The sequence below is a fragment of the Coturnix japonica genome, chromosome 3 (assembly GCF_001577835.2).
Source record: "Coturnix japonica isolate 7356 chromosome 3, Coturnix japonica 2.1, whole genome shotgun sequence".
NCBI classification, from domain to species: domain Eukaryota; kingdom Metazoa; phylum Chordata; class Aves; order Galliformes; family Phasianidae; genus Coturnix; species Coturnix japonica.
Genome location: NC_029518.1, coordinates 49,550,530 through 49,563,754, shown reverse-complemented (window position 1 = coordinate 49,563,754; position 13,225 = coordinate 49,550,530). Strand labels below are relative to the sequence as shown.

At 40.4% G+C, this 13,225-nt stretch overlaps 1 long non-coding RNA gene across 2 annotated transcripts; it reads left to right on the top strand.

The window, feature by feature from the left end:
• Positions 1 to 2,059: 2,059 nt before the first annotated feature.
• On the top strand, positions 2,060 to 11,873 carry LOC107311653. 2 transcript variants are annotated; one of them, XR_001554179.2, is made up of 3 exons: positions 2,060 to 2,417; positions 3,370 to 3,474; positions 9,341 to 11,873. It is a non-coding gene; the product is annotated as an uncharacterized LOC107311653 (long non-coding RNA). The 2 variants fall into 2 exon arrangements; XR_001554180.2 differs by having other exon boundaries at positions 3,360 to 3,474.
• The last annotated feature ends 1,352 nt before the right edge of the window (positions 11,874 to 13,225 follow it).

Sequence of the window (13,225 nt, the reverse complement as noted above, 5' to 3'; positions counted from 1 at the left end):
TTCATCTTTATTCTATACAATGATGTATTGTGTTAGGAAGACGAGCTGTTATTGAGCTGCATACAACTTAGCAATACTGTTTAAAGTGGCAACAAGTATCTTTTAATCGAAGTCAGGCTAATTAATTATGTGTTGAATTTAGAGGAGAAAGAAAAATATTGATTCAGTCATTGGAGGGAGCAGAGAGGGGCCTTTTGTAGCACTGCACCAGAACAGTTACCTCTGTCCCAAAAGGATGAATACAGACAGGAACAGGTGCTGAAAGGAGCTATTTGGATGAGGAGCTGAAGGTGGATATCCTCTCTTCTGAGAGGGGGTTGAAAAAGCTTGACTTGTTTTGTCAGGAAAAAGAGAAGGCTGGAAGGGGAATTTCTCACCTCTATAGATATGTTCAGGGTTTAAGCATGAAGAGAGTCTCTATTTTTTAAACTAGAAGGTAAAGTTTATATAAAATCAGGAATTACAAACTGTTTGTGTCTGAGTTAAGGCTGAAAAACTGAAGATTTCTCAGTTTCAAAAGGTTAGAGCCTGGAATGGTATCCTTGTAAGAACAATAGGAAACAAATGTTATTTTTAATAAAGAGAGTGATCATATAGAAGTGAAATTACTCAGCGAATTTGCCTGCTATATCCATGAAGGGTACTGCAGTAATCTATTTTTGCTGGTGGTGAGTGTACAAAAATATTTTCTGCTGAGACTATTTTACTTCAGAGCATATTCTCTTTTGTAAAGTATAGTACTGATACCCTCTCAAACATTTTTTAAAGATTCTGTAGCAAGAACTCAAAAAGGATCTCCATAAGAAAAACAAACAAACCAGCCTGTAAGCAGTACTTCAAAATAGCACTGTCAGTGTGGAAATAGAACCTGGTGGAAGGAGAAAAGAAAGCACTTGACTTCTTGACTTCATTAGGAATCTTCCCTGTTTCTGCTGGGTGTGGATCTGATTTGTAAATGCGCGGAAACAAATTGCTCAGCACAGCTCTACACAGATCAGAGAGTTCTGAGATCTGACACAGTTCTGACCATTAATGGAGGAATGCATACATATGCTGTATCAGCAAACAAAAACACTGAGAGCATTTTGGATTTTGTAAGAGAAAATAAAGTTATGAAACAAACCATAGAACATAAGCAGAACGTGTTGATAACACAATGAACAGGCAGCTAAACAAACCATCAGTAATTTGTGTGATTCTATTTTCCTGAAATTTTGCTGAGAACATAGTTTTTATACGTTCTCTATTTTTTTTCCTTTTAAAACCACACTTAACTTGCTGTATTTCTCCATTGTAAAGAGCCAAGAATTTCAGAACTGTCCATATGCCAGGACACATTCCAGGGTTCTGGTGGAAATATGTGTGAAGATAGATGAAATCACAGCTCTCACTTGGATGTGAAAAGCTGTCAGGCACACACTAGTGCAGTTTATCAGGAATATACAGGAACAGTTTTTTAGTCCTTCTTCTCTAAGCTACTGATTTTTAACTTGCAGAACTAGTAAGCAGTTTTCCAGGCAGCAGAAGGCAGAGCTGACAAGATGGCTGTCACATTGTGCTTTTAACGATGCTAGGGTGTGTTAGGCAAAACTGAGATGCTTGGCTTCCAGGATATTTTATTTGTCAGGACAAGCTTCTGTAGATAGAACAACAGAATTCAGAGGGGTGTTGGAGAGCTGCTAAGTGCATGCACAGACTGTTTTCCAATCAATTTCCTGACCCTCCTTGGCACAAAACACAATGATGTCATCTGAGCATGAACTGTGTATGTGCGAGGCAAGACAAGCCATTGTCAGATCAGGAAATTATGAATCTCTGTTTGTTCCTGTGCAGGACATTTGCCTTTATGGAACTGAAACAGGAAAGAAAATGCTGCAGGTACATTAGGTGAGAAATACAGCTTAAAATTTGATGGATCATTCAGAACATCATTATTCTGTATTTCAGTGGGATGACAGGCAGAGCTGGAGGAGGAGAAGTTTTAATTGCTGAGACTGCAAAACTTCTCCACAGCCAGAGGACATTACTGCATTCCTGCCTCCAGGTCCTTATCATTCAAACAAGCAGAAGCCACTGCTCACACAAAGGCCACCACAGAAGTCACAGGCTGAGATTGGTGAATGTGGCTATAAAAGGCAAGCGGCTGTGAGATGGTATCTCTACAGAAACAGCACAAAAAAGCACGTGGAGAACAGGAAGGAAAAGTAGGAAAAAATAACTACTATGAATGAAAGGAAGAGTCAACAAGGAAAAACAAAAGCAGGAACATTTTAGGCAGAACACGTCTGAAAATAACCTCAGAGGTCTCATAGGAGACTTTTATTTCTGCCTTGTTTCTTACAATATTCAGGATCTGCTGGACAAGATATCAGAGAAGACTAAAATCAGTATGGATGAAGCAAGTATTACAAGCTTCTGTAAGTTAGAATCTAGAGGAATAATGCCATGTTCAAAGAATAAAAGTAGGAACCAGATAAATAAGTATGTGAGATAAACTGTATCTTGTTATTACTCAGTAATTGAGAATGCTGCTTTTACTTCAAAGAACAAAAGGAAGTCTTTTTTTTCATATTGTTAATAACATAGAAGCAAAATGTTCTCTTTCCTAATTTCCTAATGCTAAACATTTAAGCAAAGCAAGGCTGTAGTTCCAGAAGGCAGCCAAATCTTTGAATGACTTTGATGAAAAAGGAAGTGAGTAATTTCTCCTTGGGTTAGAAATGATCGAGAAGCATTTGCTTACCCTGTTCTGAAACAGTAGTGACTTGGCTGACAAAATGGAGTACTGTGTTATTCTATCTGATCATTCTTTAGGATGCTAAACTTGCTGTAAAACAAATACTAAATCTTTTATTGTTATGTTTTAAAGCATGAGAAATAGATTATTAGATCTAATAATCTACCACAAAGTAGATTATTAAATAGCTTTTGTATTTAAATGAGCAGATCTGATTGATGTCCCAGGATCTGTGGTTCTGACAGGTTGTGGGTTGTGAAGTTTATATAAAAGGGACACCAGCAGATAGAATCTGGTGATTGAAAACAACATGCAGGCTAGCATGTATTTGCAGAGCAAACAAACATGGACTTAGTAGACTCTTCTTTTTCTGTGAGAACTCGTAACTGAGGGATCTGCTCTGCAGCCAAAATGCTACTTGCAACCTGGACAAACCAAAACCTTTGATACACAGATGAATTTAGTAGGATAAACAGAATTGAGCAGCTGGGGAGACTGGGCTTCTATTTCAACATTTGTCTCTCTGTGTGGCTGTTGTAATGACTGTGTTAAATATCTTCAACCTTTTTCTTATTAATAGCGTTATGAATGAGACTGTTTTCCCATTCATTTTTTAAACCAGTGATTTCCAGGCTTATGCACAATCTTTGAGATAAACAGGATTGAAGGAAGCTGTAAAGAGACTCCTAGAGAACTAACAAGGAGCACTAAAACAATATTGCACACGTCAGTCTCAGGTGAGCAGTTTCAGAAGAATAAAGATAAAAACAGCTGGCAGCGTATTGAATAAAGCACTTCATCCTTCTTGAGGTAACAGTGCAAAATGGAAACTTTTATGGGATTTCAAATGCTGCCCAAGTGTGTCAGTGAGAAAACTAACTTGCTGATGTGACCTGTGAAATAAGCAGTAAAAATATGGTGGTTTTTTTTCTTTCTTTTCTTTTCTTTTTCTTTTTTTTATCCCACAGACGAGTAATGCCACCCACAGTAGGGTAAGAAAATATAAAGGAACAGACCTGCAGATGTGTTTGTTCTTTTCATGCTATAGACTTGCATTCTTTGCATTGTTAGGTGGAATAATAAATCTTTATTCATTGCTTTAAACTTGAGGGATGGATAGCGAGTCCCTGTGCACGGCTATGCCAAAGGTTTCTGAGAAATCTCTCAGTGGTTCTAGCTGCAAAAGGAAGGGTTGGCTGGTGAGACCAGTCAGAGACTTTGAGATCAAACTCCAGGATAGGGCACATAATTGTAAAGGACTACAAGGACAGTAGTGTTTGTCCATTAGCTATCATTTCATTGGACTTCATCTTCTCCTCTCTGCTGCGGTATGGATAACCCTATGCAGATCGTCTAGCTTCCCTCCATCTCCTTCAAGGCTACAGTCTGCACAGAATCTTTCTCCCACAGCCATTCTCTGTGTTTTTCCTCTCCTGCTTCTAAAGCTTTGGCCTGGTGTGTCTTACAGAGGGAAAGGGGAGTTTAAGATCCTCTTTCATCATTCATTAGTGGCTACATGCAAGCCTGCAGGAGATGCTCAAGGCCTCAGTCCCGTGCAGGGAGGTACCTTGGGAAAGCCAAGGCAATGTGGCATGTGGGTCTGAGGGAGTATTAAAAACTAAAGTTGGAGTGTTGTAGCATTGATAATTGATCTAATGAGAAAAGAAAGAACTTGATTAAAGGAGGCAGTAAAACATGTAAAAATAAGGAAAACTCTGGCTTAAGCCAGCGATCCATTTCTGGTCCTGCTGGTGGCCTTGTCATGTGACTTTTTACAAAAATCTTCAGTTTTTCTTCTTTATAATGAAAGCAGCTACCAGGTTCTATTATAAGTATTTTAGTCCTACAGTAACTATGGAAGAAAATGCACCTATGTATGCAAGGCAGAAAAAAACCCCACTGAGTTACATTTATGTGTACTGCTAGCTGCCCTTAAAATTTGCATTGAAAGTGCATATGTAGTAAGAAATGGATGCAGTCACTTAACTAATGCTCATTTGTAACACTGTGGAAGCCATAGGTTGATCACTGGAGAGCTGCTAAACCTAACAAGAGGGGATTTAAACCCTTGTAAGTTGACTTATTATAGCGCAACTGCTTTAATGGCAAGCAAACATTTTCAAGAAACAATTTTGATTCTCAAAGCAAGGACTAGAAAACTAGTAAGATCTAATCTTCTGATAAAATAATCTTCTGAAAGTAAGTGTTCATTTATCTGAGGTGTTGGCCTATGTTATTTTTGCTTCATGTCACTCGCTTTCTGTTTCATGTAAATCAGAATGTAATTAATACACATGAGGATCATTTTATGGGAGAGCAGTAAAGAGTCAGTAGGTAAATTTGCAGTTATTCTATCCTGCAAGTAAATGTTCACTCACTAGGTCTGCCAAAATTAGCTTTGAAGGTCTGGATTTTTGCCTACTTAGCTTCTCTTCAAATTTAGTTACATCTATTGCATCCTAAGTCAAAACGAAACTGTATGGGAACAGCCTGAAGCTGGATCCAGTTTTCATATAGGAAAACATAGAGATGTTGTCACTGAACTTACTGACTGGAGCATATAATCATGGTAAGGATATTTATTTGAATGAGGTCCTTATGCCACTTCTTGTGAAGTTACACTGATGTGTTTATATCTTTATTTTACATTTAGAATAAATAAAGCAAGAAAGAAGAAGAAGGAGTTTTCAATTTAGGGAACAAATTCTCAAACAGACACTTCCTCCATGTCAAGCCATGACTTAGGAAGGACAGCACATTTATAAGGAAGACATGTAGCACGCTGCTTAAAATAACATCATCAAACATTTTCTTGCTTCTTCTTCTAAAGATGTACAGTTGGAAACAAGCATATCAAGCTATTTGTGGGAAAAAATGTGTTGATGCATCACAATATCACCATGTGGTTTTCAGTGAGGGACCAACATTGAAAATGTTGCTGAGTTTGCTGGTGAGGTACCTTGTCCAATGCTAGAACATGTTTGCAAGAATGCATAAGAGTTTGCACAAATTACAATGTCTGCTAAGAAAATACAGACTGTGTAAGTTGTGCGAGAGTGCTCCCTATGATGCAAAATGTTTCAGCTATCATTTCCCTGAAGAAATTTTGAAATCCCTCTGATATAATGCACCTCAGTATGTAATATAATCACAGAATCACTGAATCACTGAATGACCTGGGTTGGAAGAGACCTCAAGGATCATGTAGTTCCAACCCCCCTGCCTGGCAGGGCCACCAAACATACACATTTACTAGATCAGGTTGCCCAGGGCCCCATCCAACCTGGTCTTGAACCTCCAAGGACGGGGCATCCACAACCTCCCTGGGCAGCCTACACCTCAGTAAGTTGGCATTATGTACTTCCAGCCTGAAGGACATGCAAATGACCAAAGAATCCTCAGTGATTTTATAGTGAATTTCTTGCCTCTGTCAGTGCAGACAGTGCTGTGCTGCCTCTTTGTGACCCAAGCTGCTGAACTTCAAATGCCAATGACTTCCAGTGGGAAAGAAAACTAACAAAAGAGACAGTTATTTTCCAGACAAACGAATGTTCTTACAGTAATGTATAACAACTTGTCTTTTTTTTCCCTTCTCATTCATTTGAGGCTTAAACAGTCGGAGACCATCATCTTGTGTATGATTTTGTGTGTGTCTGCTTTTCATACAGAAGGAACTGAGAAATTTGAGCCAGTTCTAAATTGGGAAACTGTCCTCATTTCATCTGTGATGGAGTTGATTTTTCCTTCACAGTGTCTAGTATGGTGCTATTTTCTATCTTAAGCAGAAAAACAATGCTGATAATGCACCAGTGTTTCCAGTTGCTGAGCAATGCTGGCCAGAGCCAAAGACATTTCAGTTTTTCAGCTCCTTATACTGTCTTATCAGTGAGTGCAGCTGAGCGACACATGGTATTGGGAGGGGACAAAGCCAAGACAGCTGACCTGTACTGGCTGAAGGGATATTCCACAGCAAATGACATAATATGGATAAAACTTGAAAATGGTGAGGAGGTGGGAGGGTGCCCTGCTGCTGCTCGGTGGCTGGCTGGGCACTCATTGGTAAGCAGTGATCAATTACTTGTGCCCTGCTTATTTTGTGCATATATACATATTATCATAACTGTTATCCCTTTTATTTATTTTTCCCCTTACTTTTTCTGTCTTAGTGAAGAGTTTTTATCTCAACTTCATTTTGTTTTGTTTTGTTTTGTATTCTACTTTGTTTTTTTCCTAATTCTCTACCCCATTTCACTGGGGTGGGAAGGAGGGGAGTGGAGAGCAAACTGATATATGGTGTTTAGCCACTTGCTGAGTTCAACCACAGCAGAACAGTATAAGGGGGGAGGTGTGAGTGGAAGCAGCCTCTTCAGGTAAAGGCCCTGTCGCTGTCACAGGGAGCAGAGCTCAGTGCTGCCCCTGTGCTGCCCTCATAAGGAGCTGCAGATTAACCACGCTGCCTTGAAGCTTTTCTTTACTTCCATATGGCAAAAGCATTTCTGCTGATCATTCCTCCTAACTGTCCACTCCACTGGAGTTATCTGTCGCTCTAAATTGAAAATTCAGTGTTGGTCAGAGCATCTCTGGGGCAGGATGTCTCCTGTTTTAGAAACTAATTGCTCCACCATCGTTTCTTGTTATGTGCCCAAATTTACTATGACTAAATGCAGAGCTTTCCCCCCTTAAGAGTAGGCATCCATCAGTTTCTTTCCTTAGGAAATCCTATCAACAGCACACTTCCCTTGCTGTTGTATCTGGAATTCTGGCACCAGTTATCCACAAATACATTGGCTGTGAAACTCCTGTTCTTCAAAGTTATGCTTTAAAAGTGTAATGGTTGCACGGTTGCTTAAGCTGTTCATGTGGCATGTGCTTCTCCTTTGGGATGCAGGAAATGAAAATGTAAATGTACAGGTCATTGTGTTCTTCCTCAACCTTGCAAACACATAATAGCTCTTGGGAAACAATTTTATGATGCATTTATTTATCGAGAAAGAACAGAGAACATAAGAATACAAGAATCAGTACAGTTAGGCAGCACGAAAAAAGGTGGAACTGAGATTAATATAAGCACTCAGGAAATTCAACCTCAGAGTAGCTTCACTAAAAGGCTGCCAAGTTCCTTTAGTTCCTGTGTTCTGTTGGTTGGTTTTTGGTTGTTTTTTTTTTTTTTTTTTTTTTTTTTTTTTGCACCATCCCAACACAAACATGGCATTTCAAGAAAGCAACACAGCCTTTTTATAGAACTGTAGGAAATTAGATGGTTAACACTGGATGGTGCCTGTTTTCCATCTTCTCTTCTGTGAAAGAAACAGAGATTTCTGTTCTTGCAGGGATCATTTGGGGTTGCCAGATCATCTGAGAGACAACAGTTGAAAAAAACCCTGCTGTTCATTATGACTTCTCAGCTGGATGTTGCTAACCCCGCAGCTGAGCTGCTGGTGAAACAGATCTGATGGGTGTTTCCTCTATCATAAAACTGCCTACGTTAGTGTAAGCTTCCACCATGGTTTCATCTAAGCAAGCTGAATTTCTCCAGGAGCACACTGCAGTGCTGTTACGAGGCTCAGCTGCTGGAGTTGAGGATTATGTCTGGGTGATCAACAATCAAACATGTTTCACTATTTTCATATTAAATGTGGCTGTTGGGATCTGCTTTTCTATTCTCTGATATCAACAAGGAAATTTCATATGGGAGCTGTTGGTTTCTGGCTCTTTCTAGGAAGCTGCTCTTGTTTCATGTTGAGAAAAGGCAGAGATTTTGTTAACATCATGAAAACTAAGGGTGAAGAGGAGAACTGAGATTTCTGCGTGAGCTTTGACCTCTGCCCATTCCTTTTTTTTGATTATATACTCAGGTTTCATACATCCACACTCTGAGAAATGGAGCAGTAGGGCCATTGAACCCTGCCTGTCTGTGGAGCAGCATCTTCTCATGTGTCTGATAAGGCCTTTCCTGCAGGTGGACAGACAGACAGAGGGTGTGTGTGTATACATTTGTATCTTTCTCTCCCTTCACTTCCTTTATTCCTGTTTCTGATGTGTAGCAAGAAGTAACTGTGCACTGCAGCTTTCATTTTAGCATGAACTGTAATCTGCCCCTTTCTTCTATCTCTTTTTTATTTACTTTTTATTCACAAGAATTTGTATGGTAATTAACTGAAACTGTCCAATCTAGAAGAAAGTTATTGGAAGTTAGGATGGTCAGTCATGCAGAAGTACGGGTGTGGAGCACACATGCATGGACATACTTATCCCCACAGAGTAGAAATGAGGCTATAAGCTTTGTTTTGCTTTTTCTGTGAACCCATGTTCACAGCTATCTCAACAACTTAAAGACAAAAAGATAAATGAATACAGCTTATGAGCCAAAATGCAGCTATTTTTCTTTGCTGATCCCAAGGTATTTGGAAAAAAAAAAGAGATCAATACTAACACAAAAAAAGAAACATCATTTAATCTCTTTTTTCCCCTGTTGTTTTGCTCATCTGGTGTAAATTAAGAAAAAAATATATATCTTTTGAGGTCCGTGATTGTTTTAACCTGCCAGTCACCCTTGAGTTCATCAGAGCAAAAGACAGCAAAAGCCTGTTTATTGTCCAGCAGGAATCTACACATGTTGTAAGTGAAGTTCCATCTGGTCACAACATCATGGATCATCTGGGCAACAGCCAGGCTTCATTTGCTTCATGTCCTGGACAGCATGATGGCAGCCGGATAGGAATATGTGAGTGACTGACCAACCGCAACCGAGCTGGCCCCAGAGGATTACTCTAATAATGGCTCTTCACTATGGAGCAGTGGTGTCTGTGTGACTTGTTTTCTTTTTTAAATGACTCAAGCTGGGCTCTGTGGGATTGCTGAGCTTTTCTATTAGGTGCTGGCAATGTACTGGAGGCACAGCTTGGCTCTGCTTTAACAGAACTGGAAGTGTATGTTGACTATGCATGAAATTCTTCCCAAAACATTCTTGTAAGCAAAGACCCAAAGAAACCCTGTGTATTTCAGCTGCTTTTCCAGGCTTGTACTGCATGTATTTCACAGCAAAGCAAAGAGCATACAAAACGCCATCATACCAGGGTTTCACAAATGCTTACCCCTGTTTTGTGTGAGGGCAAAAAAAGAGGTAAAGTGAATGATTGACTTAATTCTGCTCAACCCCAGCTCTGAGCACCTCAGGGAGATGCCCTGCAGCCAACATTGTCTCCAGGGCAGCAGTGGGTGGGCAGAGACCTTTGGGCAGCACTGCCTGTCTGCTCTTGGGCAGTGCTGCTCTGGAGGGGGGTGCTGAGCCAGGAGAGAGAGGCATGCAACTGCCAGCACCATGCAATGCCAGGTGCTCACAGGGGCAGTGCTCACTAGGGATGCCTTTCTTCTTGGGCTGGAAAGCTATTCAAATCCTCATACAGTAATAAGTGCTTCCCAAAATCTATCCATACTCTACTGGTAGGACTAAACAATGGTTTTTAAGTGCAATAATGCTTGTTTTGGACAGCAAATGTATCCAGTTAGTGATATAGAATTTAGTCATTTGTTTCTGCTTCATAATGTTGGCATCTTCCATAAAAGTGTGTTGTAAGACATTGGAGACTTCTTACCTTTTCTTATGTGTTTATCTATCCTATACCTAACGATTCTGACGAGGGCACGCACAGCTTTCTGCAGAGATGCGGTATCAACGAGACCAGCAGCATCACTATCGGCGGAGAGTTGTGCCCGAGCCTGCGGAGGAGACCAACGACCCTCGAAGCCCTCATAGCTCGCAGCTCGCAGTGGCAGTGGCCCTGCCGATCCGCTTGGAGTCACTGCAGCACAGCACCTGCCCGCTGCCGGGCCCACTGCTGCTCGTCACCGGCAGTTCGTTTCGAATTCGTTAGGTGATGAGCTTGAGTAGAAATAGAGCCGAGAAAGCTACATACATTTCGGCAGGCATTTGAGGACTACCTTTTTGCTTTGCAGAGTGAAATAAAAGCGAAATGTTTGCTCACTGGGGGAAAAGAATGGAATTAGTTTGTTAGTTCCTGTTTGTGGTTAGGGATGCACTTGTGAACCACCCCACTGAAAAGCTGGGATTGCTCACACGCGTCCCTGTGACTGTAGGCATGTGCTTCGTCAGGGCTGAGAGAGGAGAGGAAGTGGGGAAAATACAACTTTCTCAATACCAAATGAAGATCCCTCAGAATGGGCAGAAATGGACAGAGCATGGCTGCTGGGAAAGGTACTGTCCTCAGTTTGTTAGCTAAGGGCAGCTAACGGTGTATTATTATATTTCACAGAATCATCGAGGTTGGGAAAAACCTCCAAGATCATCCAGTCCAACTGTCCACCTACCACCAGTACCACACTGACATACCAAACGAGATGTCCAGAGCACTGTTGTTGCCCCTATTGCCACATCTCTTTTCGTCTGAAGTGTTCTCCTGTAAGCAGTGACGTATTTACTTCTCAACAGTACTCTGAGTCATCAGAGATATGCGTATTCCGTTTATATTGCAAAGGATTGAAACAGAATGCAAAAGTGATACTGAGCGGGCTGCAATTACAGCTTGTAATTCTCTGGGCAATTCTAGAGGGACTGCAGCAGTTGTTAAATAATAGTAGTTGTTGGAATGGTGAATGCGGCTTGAAATGCTGAGCAGGAATGAAGCTACTTCTGTTTGTCTGATAACAACAAGAGGCAGATTAAACTGACTTCAAAATGCACATCAAATCTTGTCATTCTGAAAAGCAAATTCTCTGTTTAAAGATGCTACGAAATTTACAATTAAAAAATTGCTGTAAAAACAAAGTACCTTTCTGCAGCAATTGCTGCATAATGATGTGCTCACATATATTTCTTGCTGGGCTGACATTTGCTGCTTAGGAGTGATTCATTTACTTTTCTCAGGGAATCTGAAGTTGTTTTCAGCATGAAGGAGGTAATGATCGGCAGCTGACTCTGCCGACAGTGGAGGATCCTATCATGAATGTATCTGTAAAAGAGCCTCATTACCACAAACAAGGATCACAATACCTTAGAGCATTTTGAGTGTAAAAAAGCTCATGGTGCTGTGCAGAAATTCATCAAAATGGAGACTTCCACAGATTAGATAGAGATCTGAAAACCTTTCACACACAGATAGTCAGGAAAAATGCTAAATATTGCTCCTTTCTGGAAATGTTCTCAAACATCTCCCATAAACGTGAGTCTTAGCAATGCAACCGGTGATCTTTAATTATATAATCTTTTTCTTAGTTGCTTATTTGATCTCAGGTGATGCTTTCCATCTGAAACTCATCTCTGATGAGTGTCATACTTTCTATTATCTGGGTAACTAAACATGAGCAAATGTGTATTTAGAGTTTCCACTGCGACAAACAACCTATTTCGTTTGGTTTATTTAGCTCCTTTCCACTTTCTCGATCCAACCCCAGTCTGAATACTCTCTATTTCTTCAGGAAAATATTTTCTAATGCATGACATGTCTGGAGCTTGAAAGCAGAATAAATATTTCAGAGTACCTGAAATATTTCCGAGAAGTACAGGTCCAAACAAATAAAGACACTTTGAATTTGATTGCATTTAAAATGGAGATAAAGCCTTTAATAAATGTCCATAGAAGTGCAATCACTTTTCAGAGGGCCATTGTTGCAGAACTACATCAACTGTAATTTGGGATTGTTTCTACCATAAATCTGGTAATTTGGCTCTTATAGGAAATGGTAACAGCTTTAAATTATCCAAATGAACTGCATAATAACATTTTTCAAGATAATTGTTGCACTAATTTTTTTGTTTGCTAGATAGAACATACTTGATGTACTTGATGTTCAACAAAACACAACTTTAATGAATTAATGAATGGGTGAGTAATGTAAATAGACAAAAAGTTCTCTTCTGCTTTGTCAGAGTCACTCTCAGATGTGGAAGGCAAAGAGATGGATATGGTAAGTTCTAGTTCACCTCGCACAGTGAGGCAACCTGCCATTCAGTAGCGGACAGTGGGATGTTCTCTCACCAGGGGAAACAGCAGCCTGGGTTTACTGTTCTCTGGAAGCAGGAGGAAGATTAATGAATTAGAGAATAGGAAATGTCCCCAAAAGGCAAAAACCCTTCTTTGGCTTTTGACATCAGTGTGAGTATGGAGGGGAGGAACATGCAGCATAGGAATCCTTGGGGAAGGGCAGGCCTATGGGTGCTCATGGAGATATGCTGCCAGGATCCTGCAGCCCCGAGCACCCCCTTGGCACTCAGAGGAATAAGCATGCATTGATTTTGGCAGAGGATAAATGTGCCCAGAGGAAGCCAACATTGAGTCATGGCATTACTAGAATGCCACTGCTTCATGGTGTATGGCATGTGAAAGAAGAATTGCTTTGTTCTTCTCCATCCTGCTCTGTAAAACATTTGTAAAACGTTGTGGATAGGCTCATTTGTATGCAATATCTCATGGTGCTTCTCCATTTTCTGCTGCTTTGAAAGGATGGACAGGGCTGTGGGCTGGAGGCATG